The 22,962-nt window shown below is 42.9% G+C and overlaps 1 protein-coding gene across 2 annotated transcripts in view; it reads left to right on the forward strand.

The window, feature by feature from the left end:
• The window catches only part of TRANK1 (tetratricopeptide repeat and ankyrin repeat containing 1), a 235,450-nt gene that overhangs the window by 39,133 nt on the left and 173,355 nt on the right, over positions 1–22,962 (forward strand). The window contains exon 1 of one of the 2 annotated variants that reach the window (XM_073549902.1): positions 11,722–11,786. The exons of the other annotated variant lie outside the window; for it this stretch is intronic. The gene's annotated coding sequence lies outside the window, so the exon portion shown is untranslated. Of the gene's footprint in view, positions 1–11,721; positions 11,787–22,962 lie in introns of those variants that run through there. 2 annotated transcript variants of the gene reach the window in all.

Consider the following 22,962-nt stretch of genomic DNA (forward strand, 5'->3'; position numbering starts at 1 on the left):
TGTAGTATGTATGTAGCATGCATGTAGTATGTATGTAGTATGTATGTGGTATGTATGTAGCATGTAGAATGTATGTAGCATGCATGTAGTATATATGTAGTATGTATGTAGCATGTAGTATGTATGTAGCATGCATGTAGTATGTAGCATGCATGTAGTATGTATGTGGTATGTATGTAGCATGTAGTATGTATGTAGCATGCATGTAGTATATATGTGTTATGTATGTAGCATGCATGTAGTATGTATGTAGTATGTATGTAGCATGCATGTAGTATGTATGTAGTATATATGTGGTATGTATGTAGTATGTATGTAGCATGCAGTATGTATGTAGCATGCATGTAGTATATATGTAGTATGTATGTAGCATGTAGTATGTATGTAGCATGCATGTAGTATATATGTAGTATGTATGTAGCATGTAGTATGTATGTAGCATGCATTTAGTATGTATGTAGTATGTATGTAGTGTTTTTTTTTTTTTTTTTTTTAACATTTAACACATTAGCTGGATGATGGGACTACTACTGTCCCATCATTGGCTAATGTGTCAATCACTGTCATGGTAGCAGGCATCGCCAGATGGGACTTATAGTCCCATCGGACGATGCTTGCACAGACCCCCGGACATCAGCACAGCCCCCCGGCAGGCCGGCACAGCCCCCCGGCAGGCCGGTACAGACCCCCACAGGGTGCACAGACCACCGTCAGGCCTGCACAGCCCCCCGGCAGGCCGGTACAGACCCCGGGCAGTCCACACAGCCCCCCGGCAGGCCGGTACAGACCCCGGGCAGTCCACACAGCCCCCCGGCAGGCCGGCAGAGACCCCCGGAAGGCCCGAAATGACGGCGCATCATGATGCGCACACACCGCTCATCATGATGACGTCAGGCTGTCAATCAACTTTGAACTTCCGATTCCGATGCCGACTTCCGATATTGAAAAAATATCGGAAGTCGGTATCGGAATTCCGATACAGCAAGTATCGGCCGATACCCGATACTTGCGGTATCGGAATGCTCAACACTAATTGAGAGTGATGCAAAATTTGATTTTCATAAAATTTACTGCTGTAGTTTTTATTGTGGCCATTTGAATTAACCCTAGATTGTTATGAAGGGTGATAAGATGAATTGCAAATTAATTCCTTGCCATGATAATAACTTGATCACAAAAACTCCATGTCCACTGAGTTTTTTTTTAGCAGTGCTCCAAATTGACCTGCTTACCTCATTTTACTGATTTTCTCGTTAGCTAAGGAGAAAGTGTTAATGAGGACAAGTCAGCTGATTTCACTCTGTCATGCTGATCGAATTAGAAGAGCAGACTGGTTGCTTTAAGGCCACATTCATCCATTCAGTATTTTACATCAGTATTTGTAAACCAAAACCAGGATTGGGTGAAAAATGCAGCAGTGGTGACGTGTTTCTATTATACTTTTGATTGTTTCACTCCTGATTTAGGCTTACAAATACTGATGTAAAATGCTGAACAAATACTGAATGTGTGAATGTAGGCTAAAAAGGTCTGGTGCTTGAAATTGTCTGTTAATAAATGGTTACGTCCAATGAATTGAGTGCTGTTATCAATGCTTTACATCAAAAGAGCTTTACAGGCAAGGACATTGCTGCTTGTAAGATTGCCCCTAAACTATCCATTTATCGGCTCATCAAGAACCTCAAAGAGAGAGGTTCAATTGCTGTAAAGAAGACTTCAGGGCACTCAGAAATGCCCTGTGAGTGCCAGGAGGGTCTCCTAAAGAGGATTCATGTATGGGATTGGTTCAACACCAGTACAGACCTTGCTTAGGAATGGTAGCAGGCAGGTATCAGTGCATCTGATCACACAGTGAGGCCAATGCATTTGGAGACTGGCTATGTCAGGAAGGGAGCAAAGAAGCCACGTCCCTGCAAGAAAAACATCATGGATAGACTGACATTCTCCAGGAAGTAAAGCGACTGGACTGCAGAGGACTGAGGTAAAGTTATTTACTCTGATGAACATCCCTTCAGACTGCTTAGGACATCTAGAACACTCACTGTATGTATAAGAAAAGTTGATCACTGCATTGAGTCTTGTGTTATGCCAACAGTGAAGCATCCTGAGAACTTTCTTGTGTGGAGTTGCTTTTCATCCAAGGAAGTGGACTCACAATTTTGCCCAGGAAAACTGCAATGAATAATGGTAGCTAAACATACAAGCGCAACTTCTCCAATAATCCAGGCGCAATTTGGTTATGAACAGTGCTTTTTACGGCATGATGGAGAACCATATCACATGGCAAAAGTGATAACTTGAGTGGGTTGAAGAACATGCCAATGAATTTTCGGTCCATGGCCAGAAAGCCACCCAGATCTCAGTTCCATTGAGAACTTGTGGTCAATCCTCAAAAATGGGTGTACCAGAAAAAAAAATGAGATTGTGATAGCTGCAAGCACTGATCAGACAAGAATAGGTCGCCATCAGTCATGATTTGGCCCAGAAGCTGATATCCAACATGTTTGGGCGAATAGTAGAAATCTTGACAAGGGTCAACACTGTAAATATTGAGTCTTTGCAAAAACTTGATGTAGTTGTCAATAAAAGTGTCAAAGCTTGTGAAGTTTCTATAATTATACTTAAGTATCTATAGCAACATCTGACTAAGGGTATGTGCCCATGATCAGGAAATTATGTATTTTCAATACATCTTAAACTCTGCTTTCATTGAACAATGCGGATTTACCACATCCAATACATTCTACTGCATCTCTGTAGCAGAAATTGACATGCTGCGGCTCGTAAACCCGCACTGTGGGCATGGGATTTCTATAAATCCCATCCAATGTCCTTTTATCGTGTAAAGCAGCGTTTTGGACGCAGCCCAGGTGAGCTGTGTCCTGAAGCTGCTATTCCTCATTATGGACACGGACCCAAAAAGATCTAAAGACACTGAAGAGTCAAACTATGAGAAAACCAACATTTGTGTCAGTCATATAAAATATTCATCACCTCTGATGTAAATTCATGCAACACTATGAAATGTTTGCATGTGGAGTGCGCTCATTTATAGCACCCTTAATTGGTTTTCAGACCGCTATGAGTAAGGGAATGTAATTTCTCAAATGCGTCAGAAGTCATTTATGCATTGCAGAAATAAATTGAAAAAATTTGTAAGGAACATGGAGTGCAGTTTTTTTTTTCTCATTGGACTCACTGCTTTCACCCCTGGCACCAGAGGATGACTAGCTCGCAGGTGTAGTGAGCTGTATTTGTTTCTACCTTCTGTGTTTCCTACGACATAAGTGGGACGATTTGTAATTTTACATGACCCCATTCATTTTACTACACGATGTACGTGAAAATAGGGAAAAAACTTACTAGTACAGTGACCAAACAAAATATGTCATGGTTTTTATTTTTACACAGCTCATTGTGTAGTAAAAATAAGACGGCAGCGTAATTCTGTCAGTACAGTATGATTATGGTGAAACCAAACTTGTAGTATTTTTTCTTTAGTGGTGAAAAAGAATTCTGAAAAAAAAAATCTGATTTGTCCCATTGTCTCAATGTCAATGTAACCTTTTTTATTTTTCAGTCAATGGAGCTGGCTGCAGGGGTTTTTTTTTTTTCAAACTGATATCTTTATCTTTCTATTGGGGCAAAGGCTGATTTTTATATATTTTTTGTTTGTGTAAATATTTTTTTAAAAACCTTTTCACTATTCTTTTAATTTTTTAGTCCCCTTAGGGGATTTGAACCTGCGATCATTTGATTGCTTATTCTCAATATAGAAAGTACAGTCTGGCAGTAAAGAATAAAAATGAAAGTTGGGCTAGGCTTCATAGATCTAGTAACATCGCAGTGACTGTGGCCTTTTGCAGACACTCAGCTGCCATTGGCACCCTGCAATCGATTTGTGGCCGGGGGGTGTCAGGCACCAGAATCGCCGCACCAGGGGGATTGTGGTATTTAAGGGGTTAAACAGCAGCAAACCTGAGCCTGCATGTATGGTTGTGTCGGAAATCATTAGAACTGGCTTTTTATATGCCAGTCTTTATCAAAAGCCACCTGGAGTAATATGCAGATTTGGTGCGTCTTTTGGTTGCCCATGTAACAGAATCCAAAATCAATGCATAGACAACCTCAAGTTGTCAGCTGTGCTTTGCACAAAAAAATGTCTTTTTTGCATAAGTTTTCTTGTTAAACATAGGAGAAATTCATCAATGGGTGCATTTGGATATCGCAACTAGAAGTGATATGCTTCAACAGTAAAAACCTTGTGCCTGAAAATGTATACTCAAAACTCATGTAATATTTAGTAAACCTATGGTTCTAATGCTGACAATGTGCTGTTGACCACTTAGTAAAAAAAATAACTCAATAATGGTCTGAAATCATTCCGGCTGACTAGCATTATGCCAGGAGTTTGAGGGAGGGTTGCAGCTGACCAGATGACTAGCATGTTCTGGTTGGCATTTTGGGGGGCTGATGCTGGGACCTAAAGAGCACTTACCACTGGCACTCTGAGGCAGTATAGAAGAGCAGAGAGCCATATCTAGTAGGGCATACACTAAGGAAAGTGCCACGTCTGCCTCATTATTCAGCAAAAGTCCTAAAATTTAGTGACGGGCATTTACAAGAAAAATGTGATTTGTTGCTCTAGCAAGAGGGAGCACAACAAGCCACAAAGTGGCAAAATTACTGTAAAGTAAATCTGTCCTGCTGAGGCTGACATTTATGAGGTAGATTTCATTTTCTGGTGTATATTCGGCCCCCAAATAGGCCAAATGTATTGAGTTATGTACCTATCAATAATTTAGGTGCACCTTATACAAGTGGACTTATACCCTGATAAATTAGTGACAATTTTCCCCTCCACAAGTTAGGCTAGTTTCACATTAGCGTTTTTTTGCGCAGCGCATCGTGCGCATAAAAAACGCAAAGAAAAACGCAAAACAAATGTGCGTTTTTTTTTCTTCATGCGCACGACAATGCGTCAAAATAACGCAGTGTTACTTGCGTTTTACATGCGTTTTTGCATGCGGTTGCGTTTTTTATGCGCATGCGTTTTTAGGTGTGACATTTCACAATAGCAAAATCCTTGACCACCAATGGGTCACCAGTGGGCGTGTTTCATTGGAATGTTTTATAGACCCTGTACTGCTGAATTCATCAGATTTTGCTGCTGTTTCCGGTGTCAAGATGGACCTGCGTCTGGATAATTTCCGCTTCAAGCTGGATCTTGACATTGCGCTGTCTCAGGCGTATGTCTTTTGTTGCCAGCAAGAAAGGGAGAGGGAGAGACAGCAGAGACGGCAGCGGCGTCGGTTTTGGAGGCATCCAATCATCGAACTCCGGCCAAGCCGTGGAGCATATCACACGCTGTACAGCGAGCTACAGGAAAACCCGGAGAAATTTGCTGACTATACACGGATGTCCCAGGAAAGCTTCCTTGACTTGCTGGGTATGGTTGAAGGAAACATCCGGAGAAGGGACACTCAGCTCCGGCGTGCCATTCCTCCCGAAGAAAGGCTCCTTGTCACCTTACGGTATGTATGTTGTTATGTTTGCATAATTTTTTTGGCTTTTTTTTTTTTTTTTTTTTTTTGGTCCAAAAAATTAGGTTTTTTTTGGCTATTGAATTTTAACATTATTTTTGTGAAATTGCTTTTTTGCATAATGGTTTTTCTTCTGGCATGTACTAATCCCAAGCCTTTATAAAATGTTTTTTTGCTATGTTGTATTAAAAAAACATGCAAAATAGTTAGGCCATGTACTTTTTTATTTTCAGTGTTTTTAGTAATACCCAAGACAGAAATATAATTATTTTTTCTTTTTATGTTTGGCAGGTTCCTGGCAACTGGAGAGAGTCTTTCATCCCTGCATTTCCAGTACCGGCTGGGAATCTCTACTTTATCTGGGATTGTTGCCGACACCTGCAGGGCTCTGTGGGATGTTCTGTGTCCGGAGTTTCTGCCATTGCCCACTGCCGAAAAGTGGCTTCAAATATCGGAGAAATTCTGGGCAGTCTGCAATTTCCCGAACTGCCTAGGAGCGGTGGACGGGAAGCACATCCGCATCACAAAACCCGCAAGAAGTGGCTCCGAGTACTACAACTACAAGAAGTACTTTTCCACAGTCCTAATGGCCATTGCGGATGCAGACTGCCGGTTTGTGGCGGTGGACATAGGGGCATTCGGACGGGGCAACGATTCACAGACTTTTAAGAACTCTGATATGGGCTGGAGGTTGTACGGCAACCATTTCAATTTTCCACTGGCACGGCCTCTTCCCCAAACCCAAACTCCACCACTGCCATTTGTAGTGGTTGGGGATGAGGCATTTCAGATGTGCCCAAACCTGCTGAAGCCGTACTCCAGCCGTGACTTGGACCACCGCAAGAAAATTTTCAACTACAGGCTTACGAGGGCTCGCAGGACTGTAGAGTGCGCCTTTGGCATTCTAGTGTCCAGATGGCGAATTCTCAGCACCGCCATCAATCTCAAAATGGAAACAGTTGATGAGGTCGTGAAGGCATGCGTGGTTCTCCACAATTTTGTTATGGCAAAGGAGCGGCCGAACTTTGACATGGATGAGCCTGCTGCCAACCCTTTGCCAGATTTTACTCAGCACCCTCTTCGGTCCTCAGTCGAAGTTGCCCAAATGAGGGACCAATTTGCGGACTACTTTTTATCCGATGTTGGTCGTGTAGCATGGCAGGATCAAATGGTTTAATAGTTTTGTTGTTTGTTAAAAATAAAATACATGGTTTTTTATACCTGTACCCAGTGTACTGTGTCTTAATAAACTCCACTACTCATCTGCCCAGGTTAAATTGAAGAAAGGGAAACCACCATAAAAAAAATATATATATATATATATATATATATATATATATATATATATATATATATATATATATATATATATATATATATATATATATATATATATATATATATATATATATAAATAAATATATATATAAATATATATATATATATATATATATATATAAATATATATATATATATATGTGTGTATATATATATATATATATATATAAATATATATATATATAAATATATAAATATATATCTATATAAATATATATTTATATATCTATATAAATATATATTTATATATATTTTTATATAAATATATATTTATATATATTTTTATATATATAAATATATATTTATATAAATATATATTATATATTTATATAAATATATATATTTATATAAATATATATTATATATTTATATATATATTTATATATTTATATAGATATATTTATATAGATATATTTATATATATATATATATATATATTTTTATATATATATATATATATATATATATATTTATTTATATATATATTTATTTATATATATATATAATTTTTTTTTTTTATTTTTTTTTTTGGTGGTTTCCCTTTCTTTACTTTTTCCCGGATGGTCAGCCATCCAACTCTGAAAGGGATACTATATTTCATTTTTTTTTTATTTATATATATATATATATATATATATATATAAAAAAAAAAAAAAAAAATATAGTATCCCTTTCAGAGTTGGATGGCTGACCAACCGGTATAAAGTAAAGAAAAACAAACCATAGTGTAGGGCGCAGTGTGTGCAGGCGGCGAAAGACACAATAACCAAACATTATTTTGAAAAAAAAATATAACATTTATTTAAATTATTTTTTAGTTGCTGGAAACTGGGGGGTGTGGAGGGATGAGGAACGGCTTTGGGTGGAGTAAGGGGTTCTAGGGGAAGGAGGAACCAAAGAAGTGGGGGAAGGGAGCTGAGGCAAGGAAAGTTGTGAAGTGGGAGGTGAGGGAGGAGGAAGGGAGGGTAAGAGTCCTCCTCTTTGTTTTTTTAGGACGGTGGCCCGTCGTCTTCCTGCTGTCCTCGCTTGAGCCTGAGGACTGGCTAGACCCCGGGGACCGCCTTGAGCCTCTGGACCGCCTTGAGCCTCTGGACTGCCTTGAGCCTCTGGAACGGCTGGGGACTGGCTGGAGCTGGGGGACCGCCTGGCACTTGTTGACCGCCTGCCAGGATCTTGTTCCAGCTGTGGCATGCTGGAGGTGGTGGATGTCCTGGCAGGGGCCGTAAATATTGAATGCGGGTCCCCCAGCTGATGCTGCTCCGAGGTGGTGGTGGTGGTGGTGGTGGTGGCGGTCCATGCAGGCGTGGTGGCTGTGGCGGTCCATACCGGGGTGGTCCTCCCGCTGGTGGTGGTGGTTGCGGCGCTCAAGGCAGGGGTGGTGACGACGGGCCATCCAGTGGTGGTGGCGGCAGTGGTGGGCCAGGCAGGAGCAGCGCTTGGCATGGTGTTGGCGGGTAAGTGTCCAGCTGCACTCGGACTTGGGGCGGTATATTGGTGTCCGGCGAGGCTTGGAAGTGTGGTGGCTGTGCAGTGATATGCAGCAGAAGTAGGTAATGCTGTAAAACGAGTCAGTGGTGGCACCGGTGGAAATGCCACCACTGACTGCTGCATAATCCTACTCTGCTGCATAGCCTGCATAAAAGCATTGTTGCAGGCCTGCATGACAGTCAACTGGAGGTCAGGGGTAAGGTGTTCCGCCGTGTCCCGAGCTATTTGGGTATAAAAATGATGCGCTGGTCTGGCGAGGTCGACTTCCAGGCGCTCAAGGCGACCCTCGATAGACTTGTAGCGTTGGTCCAAAAGGAGGAAACCACTCTCAAGTCTATCGGAGAGTGCCTTGAGGCTACTCTGAAAGACCGAGCTCAATTCAACGAACTCGGGCATGAGAGGCCTGTCCAAGGTCCTCTGCCGCTGCTGGCGGGAAGTGCCCGCAAAACCAGTGGCAGAGACCTGGGACAGGGGAACACCTGAGCGACCAGCTTCCTGGTCTCCAGATGACTGTGGTGCAGACCTGCAAGGTGCTTCCTCGCTGATGGATGGCTGGGAGGGGTCCGGGGCAGCTTGATGAAGGACCGCTTCGGGACCAGGTTGCAGGGTGCTGCTCCAGGTGCTGTGAAAAGAAAAGAAAGAAATTACTACCATAAATTAACAATCGCCAACTCCTGTGGAATAGAAAAGCACAGAATAAAACACAATACAACTAGAAAATACTTACGTTCGGGAGGCAAGGACCGGTCTTAAAAATGCCAAGGCACGATGGTATCGGTACTTCGTGCCGGTCCTTGCCGCAGCACCACTGCGAACCTTATTCTCCTGACGGATATCCCTGTTGAAGCGGTCCTTCATCGAGCGCCAACGGGTTCTGACTTTGTTCACTGTGATGGAAAAAAAAAAAAAAGAAAAAAAGTAAGACTATGCACTGGAGGCTGTGATCATCCAACTGTGTGTGATGATAGAAACTCCATGGAGTTAATAGCATCACACACAGTTGGGTGATCCCGGCCAAGATCGCTGCTGCATCACACTGCATTTAAATACTTACGAAAATCCTTGCGGACCCGGGGAGAGGCGTTGTCCCAGCCATCCATCAGCGATGCGGCCACCTCGTTCCAGAGCCGCCGGATCACCACGTTGTCCGAGTGCAGTTGGTGACGGGTGTCCCACAACGGGACTCGCTCCTGGACTAGACGGATGAGCTCGTCGTTGTCCAGGGCGAGGTCCTCCTCCCGCTGTGGAGCCTAGAAAAGAAAGACAAACATTAATCTTTGAAAGATTTTAAAAAAAAAAATATCGATAACTAGCTGAAGAGCCCGGCGCTGCCCGGGCATAGTAACTAACTGTGGTTAGTTATATAAATTTAAAATTATCCTCCATCCCATAGTCCCGTGCCCATATTCCATCATACATATCCTCCATCCCATAGTCCTGTGCCCATATACCCATCATACATATTCGCCATCCCATATGCCTGTGCCCATATACCCATCATACATATTCGCCATCCCATAGTCCCGTGCCCATATACCATCATACATATCCTCCATCCCATGCCCATATACCCATCATATATATCCTCCATCCCATAGTCCCGTGCCCATATTCCATCATACATATCCTCCATCCCATAGTCCTGTGCCCATATACCCATCATACATATTCGCCATCTCATATGCCTGTGCCCATATACACATGATACATGTTCGCCATCCCATAGTCCCGTGCCCATATACCATCATACATATCCTCTATCCCATGCCCATATACCCATCATATATATCCTCCATCCCATAGTCCCGTGCCCATATACCCAAACAAACAAACATACACACACAAACACACACACACACACATACACACTTTGAGCTTTAGATATTGATAAACTATCCATGAAAAAATTATTTGTTTTAAATGAAAATAAATGCAAAAAAAGCAACAAACATCGGAAAAAACAACCATGAAAATTTAAAAAAAAAAAACTAAAAAAAAAAAAATAAAAAAATAAACCAGACTAGAAAATAAGTAAAAAAAAAAAAACAGTCCGTCTGTACTTACATCACGTCTACCCGCCCGCACTTGGCCTTGCTGCTCCTGCCGTTCCTCCGGTGGTGGTGGCGTGATGGAGGATGAGCTCTGAAAATTAAACCAAAAAAATTAATCACATGTGTTTATTTTTTCAAATCCATACGGAAGCATAGTACTCACTTCTTCTGCCTCTTGCCCTGTCCCGGGGACATATTCTTCACCAGATGAAGACATGCTGCAATAAAAAAAAAAAGAGACATAAGTACATAGAAATGTATTGAAATTTCAGCCAGACTTTAGGTTTTTCATACTTACATTGGTGCAGCTTGTGCTGTGTGTCCACTAGTGAGCAATCCTTAAAGTATTGTGGAATCCCAGTGCCCACACCATTTTATCACCTTGGTTCAATTTTTTTTTTTTACTGTCTAGACCAAATTTCAGTCATGTTTATGTAAAAAACGCATGCGCATAAAAACGCAAGACCATGCGCAAGTATTGCGCTCCCATAGGCTCCAATGTGGTGTTTTTGCGCATTCCGTGCGCATTCCGTGCGCATGCGTTGTTTTAACGAGACAGGGCGGAACCAAAAATGCAACATGTTGCGTCTGACGCGCCTGGCGCAAAAGACAAAAAAACGCATGCGCACGAAAGCGCAAATATGCGCAAGACCATGCGCACATCATGTAAAATATAGGTGCGCAGTGCGCATGCGCACTGGTGCGCCAGATGCGCTGCGCACAAAAGCGCTAATGTGAAACCAGCCTTAATAAATGTGTCTGCATGATTGTGTGTGCAGCGAAGGCTGTGAGTCACATAGAAGATTTTCTCACCTTTGTCCTCCCAAAAAATGAATAGTCAAATGAGACAGTTTATAAAAAAGAGGATCACACTATTCCACAATTAAAATTCTTTTTTTAGTGACTAATTCTAGATATATTCTAGATATATTTTTCTATCTACTGGCTAACACGGTACAAATATATACATCTTCCCTGTATCATAATTCTAGATAGATCCTTTAACGATGAAGTTGTTGATCTGCCTATCTGACTATAAAACAAGAAAACCTTATTACCGTAGCCTAAAATAAAAAGCTACTGTAGAAATCCGATCATCAGGCGTGCATTGGTTAATGGTAAGTGTATGCTGCTGTAATGTTTGTATATCTGGGTGTAAGTGTTGTCAAATACAGCAAAATTCTTGTGTTGGGGAGAAATAGAAACTGAAACTTAATGGTAGTTTCCCTGCTATGACATCAGAAGAATGATACTAAAGGAAAGCTTTTATAGGCATGTGCACACATAGAAGTTTCAGTCTGCTTTGTTACAGGACAGACAGCTGCTCTTCTTCGCTTTGAATCCTTTGTTTAGCTGTGAGGAAAAGGTAATGTGCTCCCATTATTACTTCTCCTGCCACAAATTGTAGAATTATTTGTAGTAATTATGCACCTGAAGAAAGGTTGTGATCATGTCTGCAGATGAGGGTACCGGACAGTTAATGTTTGATGCTAAACAAACTTCCCCCAAAGTCCGATGGAATGTTTCGAGAGATAAAGATTGATTCTCCTACCTCCCCCAGATCCAAAGTTTGAGTCTTCATTATTTGCAATGGGGTTCTGGTACCCAAACTGAACTTATCGATTAAGGTTCGTGAGGGGTACCAGAACCCGAACTACCACGGGTCCGCTCATCCCTAATCATGTCGATACTTATAGGCATTTTTTTTAACACAAAATGTTTGCAGTGTTTGTTTTTGTAAACATGTCTTTATAGTTTTTACATTGTGTCATCTAAAGCCCCTTGATGTATCAATGTTTATTCACCTTTTTTATTTTTTTGTGGTTACTGCTAAATAGTTTCCCATCTTAATCTTTTGTGACATGCCCGAAAATTTCTTGAATTTTGGCAAAAGTGTGTGATTTACTACTTGGACGTGTTTCCACTTTTCAAAAGGGTACAAATAGGGTGTAAGGATGCAGGGGTGAGAGTGCGTTTTTATGCCACCATGAGCCTCTAACAGAACAACTGGAAATGTTAGCAGGTTAAAGGATGTGTGTTGCAACAAATTTTTAAATAGCATATATTTGGTAGTCTGTCCGTGTACAAGAGAACAAGAAGTACTGGGCTACTAGGCAAATTTATCTGCAGGCACTTAATGCATTAAAGGGTTATACCCATCTCAGCCTTTTACGACTGACACGGAAATGACTCCAAGCAGTCACTGGCAGCTGGAGGTGGGAATACGGAAACAGCGAGAGCTGCTGAGCTATGCTGGTTCTATATCTACGTAACTGCTATCTTTTGACATAGGTGTTGACTGCTGTTGACAACCCAGTAAAAAAAATTGAAAAGTTACCTAAAGATCATTATTGGGCATGCTTGGTGAGTTTGTTGAGTAGTATTTATGGCTTTGTAGTAAGTGTTTAAAGGGTTATTCCTAACATTCCATGGTATTACTTATCCAAAGAATAGGTGATAATTTGCATTTTGTTGGTTTTGAACTCTGAACCCCTAAATAATTTCACAAACAGGTCTTCATGACGAGAGGTATTTTCGTTTTTGCATTTTCGATTTTTGCTTCCCTTCTTCCCAGAGCCAAAACTTTATTTTTCGGTCAATATGGACATGTGAGGGCTTCTTTTTATTGCGGGACGAGTTGTACTTTTGAACGACACCATTGATTTAACATATCCGGTATTGGAAAACGGGAAAAAAATTCCAAGTGCAGTGAAATTGCAAAAAAAGTGCAATTCCACAATTGTTTTTTGATTTGCTTTTTTACTATGTTCACTAAAAATGCTAAAACGGACCTGCCATTATGATTTTCCAGTATAGAAATAGGCTTAGTGTGCACTCGGTCTTGCTTAAATGAGGTGCTGGTGTATTAACACACAATCTGGGAGCGTAACAGAATAATGCAGTGGAAGCGATATTAGCAAAACGCTTCGGCTCCGCCGGAGCCTTTATCACAAAATCGCTGTAAAATAAAAAGAATCAAAAGCAACATAAGCCAGCTCACCACACTTCCACCGCAGACCTCGGAACTCCGTCTGGACTGACGTGAGACAAATGGGAGAGAGCAATTAGTTCCAGCTGCGTGTAAAATTCTTTCTTTATTTCTTCAGTAAAAATGCATAAATCTTCATAATGTGTGCCCCAACATGGCTTTGACAAAGATCTTATAGATCGAAACGCGTTGCCGTTGTCCATGTTGGGGCACACATTATGAAGATTTATGCATTTTTACTGAAGAAATAAAGAAAGAATTTTACACGCAGCTGGAACTAATTGCTCTCTCCCAAAATAAAAAGAAACCTATCAATAACCAATAATCATATGTAGACTCATATTTACATAGGTGTAGAAGACAAAGAATAAAAAATAGGTAAAAAGATCATCCTGGTGCATACTTGCACATCAATCAATAGATCACAAAATGTAGATCACATATTAACAAAAGGATTTACATATTTACAAAGAACAAACTGTCAAATGATCTGGTAACAAATGAGGCATAATAAAATGCAAAAGAGATGTAATTACCTTATTCCAGTGGCAGATAAGAGAAGGGTGCAAAGAGTAGGGATACAGATCCCTGTAATGTCACATAGAGACTGCAAGGAATGGTGAAAAAATTAGCATGTAAAGGACACAGTATGGAAGCCATAGAATAGAACTGTATGGTATCTAGTTATATGCTAATATCCTTGTAAAGGTGCCGAATCACCATCAAATGCTTGTGGGGATCTGTAAATATTGAGTGAAAAGTATGTGTAGTCAGTTATATGTCGCCTAGAGCGCCTAAGAGAGGTAAAATGAAGCAAGATATGAGCGATAGGAAGTTTTACCTTAAGGGGTGGATGTCTGCAGCGGCGCCTCCCGCTCCTGGCTATGCCGGCGTGTGTACCTGTCGCTCATAGTGAGCGTTTAAATGCCCCTGTGTTGTGCTGTACCGTATGTGAGCAACCCGGACTGGAAGTGACGTTGCGCAGCAAGTATGTGTGTACTGCGCAACTGCAGCCGTTACTAAGGCAGCTAAAGGCTTGGCAACAAATTTCTAACATGTGGTTGTGGCTGTATGTGCGTTCCTGGATGAAGGATGCAGAGCTAGCGTTCTATTTAGGAGTGGTATTATTGTATGATTAAAATATGAGTCTCAAAGTGTTAGTTTAAGTATAGCCAGTGTATAGTGCTATTGGTAAGTACAGTGGGGCAAAAAAGTATTTAGTCAGTCAGCAATAGTGCAAGTTCCACCACTTAAAAAGATGAGAGGCGTCTGTAATTTACATCATAGGTAGACCTCAACTATGGGAGACAAACTGAGAAAAAAAAATCCAGAAAATCACATTGTCTGTTTTTTTTTTCATTTTATTTGCATATTATGGTGGAAAATAAGTATTTGGTCAGAAACAAGCAATCAAGATTTCTGGCTCTCACAGACCTGTAACTTCTTCTTTAAGAGTCTCCTCTTTCCTCCACTCATTACCTGTAGTAATGGCACCTGTTTAAACTTGTTATCAGTATAAAAAGACACCTGTGCACACCCTCAAACAGTCCAAACTCCACTATGGTGAAGACCAAAGAGCTGTCAAAGGACACCAGAAACAAAATTGTAGCCCTGCACCAGGCTGGGAAGACTGAATCTGCAATAGCCAACCAGCTTGGAGTGAAGAAATCAACTGTGGGAGCAATAATTAGAAAATGGAAGACATACAAGACCACTGATAATCTCCCTCGATCTGGTGCTCCACGCAAAATCCCACCCCGTGGGGTCAGAATGATCACAAGAACGGTGAGCAAAAATCCCAGAACCACGTGGGGGGACCTAGTGAATGAACTGCAGAGAGCTGGGACCAATGTAACAAGGCCTACCATAAGTAACACACTACGCCACCATGGACTCAGATCCTGCAGTGCCAGACGTGTCCCACTGCTTAAGCCTGTACATGTCCGGGCCCGTCTGAAGTTTGCTAGAGAGCATTTGGATGATCCAGAGGAGTTTTGGGAGAATGTCCTATGGTCTGATGAAACCAAACGAACTGTTTGGTAGAAACACAACTTGTCGTGTTTGGAGGAAAAAGAATACTGAGTTGCATCCATCAAACACCATACCTACTGTAAAGCATGGTGGTGGAAACATCATGCTTTGGGGCTGTTTCTCTGCAAAGGGGCCAGGACGACTGATCCGGGTACATGAAAGAATGAATGGGGCCATGTATCGTGAGATTTTGAGTGCAAACCTCCTTCCATCAGCAAGGGCATTGAAGATGAAACGTGGCTGGGTCTTTCAACATGACAATGATCCAAAGCACACCGCCAGGGCAACGAAGGAGTGGCTTCGTAAGAAGCATTTCAAGGTCCTGGAGTGGCCTAGCCAGTCTCCAGATCTCAACCCTATAGAAAACCTTTGGAGGGAGTTGAAAGTCCGTGTTGCCAAGCGAAAAGCCAAAAACATACCAACAACAGTGTGTGGCAACCTTGTGAAGACTTACAGAAAACGTTTGATCTCTGTCATTGCCAACAAAGGATATATCACAAAGTATTGAGATGAAATTTTGTTTCTGACCAAATACTTTTTTCCACCATAATATGCAAATAAAATGAAAAAAAAAACAGACAATGTGATTTTCTGGATTTTTTTTTCTCAGTTTGTCTCCCATAGTTGAGGTCTACCTATGATGTAAATTACAGACGCCTCTCATCTTTTTAAGTGGTGGAACTTGCACTATTGCTGACTGACTAAATACTTTTTTGCCCCACTGTACATGAATGGGAACATGAAAGGCAGCAGGATAAGGCATAATTGTTGTTATGATACTAACCTCTTTTGAGAAAACCTAGACTAAAGTGTAAAAAATATATGAGGGGGGTATGGGATGGAGGGGGAAAAAATTCAAAATTTAATACAAAATAAGAGTCGGGGTGGGGCAAACTCGCCTATGGTCACAGTAATTTAACGGGTCTGTAAAATAATAAAGAAAACATTAGTAAATGCTTAAAGTAGCCAATCAGTCTCTCTATTGAGACCATTGGGGGCCAAAGTGTCTAATTTATGAATCCAATAGGTCTCACATGATTTAAGTAGTATAATGTGATCTGCACCTCTTCTTGAGCGTGGGCTTATGTTGTACAGATGCTCTGGGACCGAAGTACTCTCTGGTCCCTGCTGCAGTGTCGACAAGGGTACGGGCCGCAGTCCTGTACGAGCCCAACATGGCTCGGCAAATATTTACTAGCACAGTCAGGGTGCAAGTGTCTATCCTGTATGGCGTCACTCCTATGGGGCACGTGTACTGTACTCACGGACACTGAACGTACGGCGCCTTTCTCTCTGTAGTCACCTGGCACACTGCATCTCTCTCTGTCTGGTCTCCACTGCTGCTGGCGGGAGATGGCGGACGCTGGACTGCACAATGCTGGTGCTCCCCGGACGGAGCACTCCTCTGCCTGGCTGCTGCTTCCTTGGCAGCGGTCCCTCTCTGGACTGCTGCAGAACGCTGGGCTCCTTATCTCTGCAGCGGTCCTCTCAATGCGTGCTGCCCCAGGTTCGCGCCAAAACTCCCTTGCTTTGCGCGCTTTTTCCTTTTATCCCCCCTCTGCTGCGTGCGCTTTTTCTCTGTCTCTCCCCGCCTTCCCAGGTCAGCAGAAAGTTCCGCCTCTCTAGGGCTTTCCCCAGGCAACGGGAAGGTCCGGCCCACTCAGGCTTCCCCCTAGGAACAGGGGATGCAGCCTTTTCAGTTCCAGACCCGGCACACAGGTACCCACGGTCTGGTCGTCCCCCTTACATTAGCACCAAAATTTACTTTTTCACTAGTGCAAATTGGTAAAAATAACATGAAAATTTGTCCCACAATTTCTGCTGAACATGAAAATACCATATATGTGGCTGTACAGTTATGCTTAGCCAGACGGTTGTACATACTCGGGAGTGACGGAGCACTATTTGCCCCATGGAGCGCAGGTTTTCCTAGATTAGTTTACAGACTCCAAATACAGAGCCCCTAAGTTCTAAAAGATCAGAATCCCCCCTCAAGTGACCCCATTTTGGAAATTATACCCCTTTGGGAATTTATCAACAGGTATAATCATGATTTTAACTCCATGGGTGTTTTCCAGAAACAAGCAGCAGTGGATGTTGCTGAGTGAAAATTGCAAATCTGCTTTTGTAGTACCCAGTACGCTGTAGGGACCACCAGTACATTATACCCTACTTGTGCTCCTGGAGACATGCATCCGTAAATTAAGTGGAGTCTCATCGCTACAGAAATGCCAAACATGTGGATCTAAATGTGGTTTAAGCACACTGTGGGGCTCAAAAGGTAGGGGCCATTTGGATTTGGGAGTACAGAATTCGCTGGATTTCTTTTGGGAGTCAAGGGGCTATAGTGCTTTTTCAGAGCCTTTGTACTACCAGTAACGTGGAAGCCCCTATATTTCCATTAACAGATGACAGACCTGAGTATGGACTTGATTTTTTTTGGTGGTTTGAGTTGAATCTTTTATTGGGAACATTTTAAATAACATCTTGGATCACATTTATCCTGTGCTCTATGCTGAGCACTTACATCGGGGTTTACATCTAAGGGCATGTTTCCACGTAGCGGAAACATTCGGGATTAGCTGCGGATTGAACGCTGAGTCCTGCCGCAGCATTTAATCCGCAGCGGCCAGATATTCCTGCATAATGGAGGGGATATTATGAAATCCCGTCTCCTCTATGCATCCAAATACGTGGGTCACACATGCGCTAAACCGGACATGCGCGAGTCTTTTTAGACTGCAGCATGTCGGTTTACCTTGTGGAGACGCTCAGCCTCCGCACGGTAAATAGCCTACTTTATGGCTACCCTGTGCCGATTCCAGATGCGTTCAATGAGCACATCCGGAATCACTGCACGTACAGAAGGGGGCGGGGCTTTTGGGCGGGCTGGTTTTCCGCTCTATCCAGAGCGCTGTGTTAACGGTACATGGAAACGTACTCTTAATCTCCAAATGACGTGATTCTGATGATCAAACCCCAGAAAGATTCATTCACTATAGTGAGGCAGCAGATTTTTCTTTGAGCGGTGTCCTTCTTTTTATTGGTGCACAAAACTGTGACAGATGGCACTTTTATGCAATCTGAAGGCTACCACAGGATCATAGGCCAGACAGCGTCCACAGTGCCTCCGTCTACCTCATTATAGGGATTCTTCCGCCAGTGGTTCCATCTGAATCATGTATTTCAGAGATTTTCAATGGAACCCCGGTGTAAGTACTCAGCGAAGAGCACAGAATAAATGTTTGCCTTACTGGGATCTTTGGAAGCCAGACTGAACAAATCAATAGCAGGAGAAGAATTTGTTCTATTTATTTTTTACGCCATTCCTCGTGCAGTATCAGTGTTTAGACGACTTTATTTTTTGGATCGGTGCGATTACAGGGATACTAGATTTATATTTTTTTTTTTATGTTTAGCTGCTGTCTCACACTAAAAGATTTGGGGTTTTTTTTTTGCCAGAACAAGGTTTTGCATCTTCATGTTTTGAAACATATAATTTGTCAAATTCAAGTTTTTTTTAATTTTGTTTTTAGAAAGAACTAGATAATTTAATACAAATAGTACAGGGGGTAAAATATAACTATAAATCTGTGCATAACTACAGTACATAGGGGTTATAGGGAGGATTTTCCATCAATATCCCGATCAAGCATGTGTTTTTCCATATGAAAGATAAAGAGAGATAGCGGACCACGGCAGACCACCAATCAGAGTGTGATTATGAACATTGTTGTGACGACATCTCAGATAAACTTAGTTGGGGGCTAGATGGTAGGCGTCAGTTTTGGAAATCCATCCAATCCCTCCAAATCACACAGTATCTATCAACATCAGCCGATGAGAGGGCAATTAGATGCTCCATCCTATTAAGGATGGAGATCTCCGCAAACCATTCCTCCACATTGGGTGGAGTAGTGCTTTTCCAATGCTGCTGAATGACATTCTTAGCCGCCTGTATGAGGTAGCCTATTGACGACCTTTTATACATGCATTTACTTATCGGTGACATTGATAAGAGGAGGGCTTCTGGCGTATTTTGGGTAGTCAGACCAGTTATTTTCTCAATCACGGGAATCCTCTTTGCCCAAAATGTATTTATTATAGGGCAATCAAAGTACTGGCAGTTATAACATGGCAGTTAGACAGGGCAGGAGACAGGTAAGACAAATAAATCTATTCCCTGTACATTTGGAGTACAACAAATATATACCATCTGCATTTGTACAATTTGTATCCTGGCCGCTGCATTCACACACATCCACCGCCCTGGCATTAACTCTCTACACTCCATCCATATCGGCCCCTCGCTCCTTTCCTCTCCTATGTATAGCACTCACGCTCTTTTCACATTGTTAAATTGCACAGATCCAGTCAGTCCCACCATTCAACATAAGAGACGCTCTCACAAATCACATAACCATCTGCTCACTCTTTCTATCCTCCTCCTAGTCGCAGGAGACATTGCTCCCAACCCTGGTCCCCCATATTATAGAAAGTCAAACCCCCCAACTGCTACACTCAGAAACCCGTCTAATCTTATTAATATTCCCTGCATGCCATCTGTCTCTCTTAATTGTGCACTTTGGAATTCTCGCTCAGTGTGTAACAAACTCTCCTTCACTCATGACTTTTTCCTTTCTAATTCTCTTAACCTCCTGGCTCTTACTGAAACCTGGATCCAGCAGTCAGACACTACCGCTGCTGCTGCTCTTTCATACGGGGGACTACACTTCTCTCATACCCCAAGATCAGACAATAGAGCAGGTGGAGACGTTGGTCTGCTCCTATCACCAAAATGTACCTTTCAGGTTATCCCTCAACTACCCTCACTAGTCTTCCCTTATTTTGAGATCCATGCCTTCAGACTCTACACCCCCTTCTCCATGCGAGTGGCGGTGGTGTATCGTCCTCCCGGCCCCTCCCATCAGTTCCTGGATCATTTTGCCACTTGGCTTCCACATTTTCTCTCCTGTGACATCCCTACCCTCATCATGGGAGATTTCAACATCCCCATTGCTCTTCCCCTCTCCCCATCTGCTACTCGCCTTTTATTTCTAACCTCCTCGTTTGGCCTTTCGCAGCTTACTAATTCTCCAACGCATGAAGACGGAAACTCCCTCGACTTGGTCTTCTCTCGGCTTTGTGCAGTTGATGATTTTGCAAACTCCCCTCTCCCGCTCTCTGACCACAATCTTCTTTCATTCTCTATCAAGAACTGCCAGGCTGCTCAGGTCACCCCCACTGTCCATACTTATAGAAACATACAGGCCATTAACACCCATTAACACCCAGAAACTTATGAAGAACTTGCAGTCTTCATTGGCCTCTATCTCCTCCCTCTCATGTCCTGATTCTGCACTGAAGCATTACAATGAAACAATGCAAGAAAGCGGACGGCACCGCTGTTACCGTGCTAAGGTCCGTGGCTGGCAGCAGGCGGAGAGCTCACGTCCAGGACTCCCGGGTGCTTGACCTCGTAGCAAGACGAATGTAGTTTCCAAGAGAAAAAGGTCGCACTCAGCGGGATAATGATGAATGTTTATTGACACTGAATTACATGTCACGTAGGAGATGTGAAGGAGAGTGTGTCAAATGGCTGACTACGGCCGTTTCACGCTACTCGAGCGCTTCCACGGGTCCCGTGGAAGCGCTCGAGTAGCGTGAAACGGCCGTAGTCAGCCATTTGACACACTCTCCTTCACATCTCCTACGTGACATGTAATTCAGTGTCAATAAACATTCATCATTATCCCGCTGAGTGCGACCTTTTTCTCTTGGAAACTACATTACAATGAAACACTTCAAAGTGCCCTGGATGAATTTGCACCCCCTATAAATAGAACACCACAACACAGACAGCAACAACCCTGGCACACCCTGCAAACACGTTTCCTGCAGCGGTGCTCCAGGTGCGCCGAACGTCTGTGGAGAAAATCCAATCTACACGAAGATTTCAAGTTTATGCTTAGAACATACAACACTGCCCTCCACCTCTCCAAACAAGCCTATTTCAACACCCTCATCACCGCACTGTCCAATAACCCGAAACGTCTCTTTGACACTTTTCATTCTCTACTCAACCCAAGAGTACAGGCCCCAACCACGGAGCTCCGAGCTGACGATCTGGCCAATTACTTCAAAGAAAAAATTGACCAGATTCGACAGGAAATTATCTCCCAATCACCTCATACCATGCACTGTCCTCCTTCCCCCACTGCATCTAGCTCACTCTCTGATTTTGAACCAGTCACAGAAGAAGAAGTAAGCAGGCTCCTTGCATCTTCTCACCCAACCACTTGCATCAGTGACCCATTTCCGTCACATCTCCTCCAGTCCCTTCCCCCTGCTGTCACCCCTCACCTAACTAAAATATTTACCTCTCTCTCTCTTCTGGTATCTTTCCCTCCTCATTTAAGCATGCCATTATACATTATTATTATTATTATTATGCATTTATATAGCGCCATTTATTCCATGGCGCTTTACATGTGAAAAGAGGAAATATAGACAAGTATAATAAACATGTGTAAGACAAGGGACACACAAGTACATAAGGAGAGAGGACCCTGCCTGTGAGGGCTAACAGTCTACAGGGATGCGTGAGGATACAGTAGGAGAGGGTAGAGCAGGTCTTGCTGTGGTTCAGTAGACCGAGGATCATTGCAGGCTGTAGGCTTGTCGGAACAGGTGGGTCTTCAGGTTCTTCTTGAAGGTTTCCGTTGATGGTGAGAGTCTGATGTGTTGCGGCAGGGAGTTCCTGATTATGGGGTTAAGCACGGGAGAAGTCTTGTATGCGGTTGTGAGAAGAAGAGATAAGGGGAGAGTAGAGAAGGAGATCTTGAGATGATCGAAGGTTGCGTGTGGGTAGTTACCTAGAGACCATGTCACAGATGTATGGAGGAGACAGGTTGTGGATGGCTTTGTATGTCATGGTTAGGGTTTTGAATTGTAGCCTCTGGGCAATAGGAAGCCAGTGAAGGGCCTGGCATAAGGGGGAGGCTGGGGAATAGCAGGGAGACAGGTGGATTAGTCGGGCAGCAGAGTGTAGGATGGACTGGAGTGGAGCCAGAGTGCTAGAGGGGAGTCCAGAGAGTAGGAGGTTGCAGTAGTCGAGGCGGGAGATGATAAGAGCATGCACTAGTGTTTTTGTGGTTGAGGAATGAGTGGATCCGGGAAATATTTTTGAGTTTGAGGCGGCAGGAGGAGGCAAGGGCTTGGATATGTGGTTTGAAAGAGAGCGCAGAGTCGAGGATCACCCCAAGGCACCGAGCGTGCAGGACAGGGGAAAGAGAGCAGCCGTTGACATTGATGGATAGGTCTGGTGGAGGGGTAGAGTGAGGTGGGGGAAAGATGATGAATTCTGTTTTGTCCATGTTCAGTTTGAGAAAGCGAGCAGAGAAGAAGGCTGAGATAGCAGACAGACATTGTGGGATTTCAGTCATTAAGGAGGCGAGGTCGGGTCCAGATAGGTAGATCTGCGTGTCATCGGCATAGAGGTGATACTGCAAACCGTGGGATT

The sequence above is a fragment of the Dendrobates tinctorius genome, unplaced genomic scaffold (assembly GCF_039654945.1).
Source record: "Dendrobates tinctorius isolate UK_male_01 unplaced genomic scaffold, ASM3965494v1 ptg000162l, whole genome shotgun sequence".
NCBI lineage: Eukaryota > Metazoa > Chordata > Amphibia > Anura > Dendrobatidae > Dendrobates > Dendrobates tinctorius.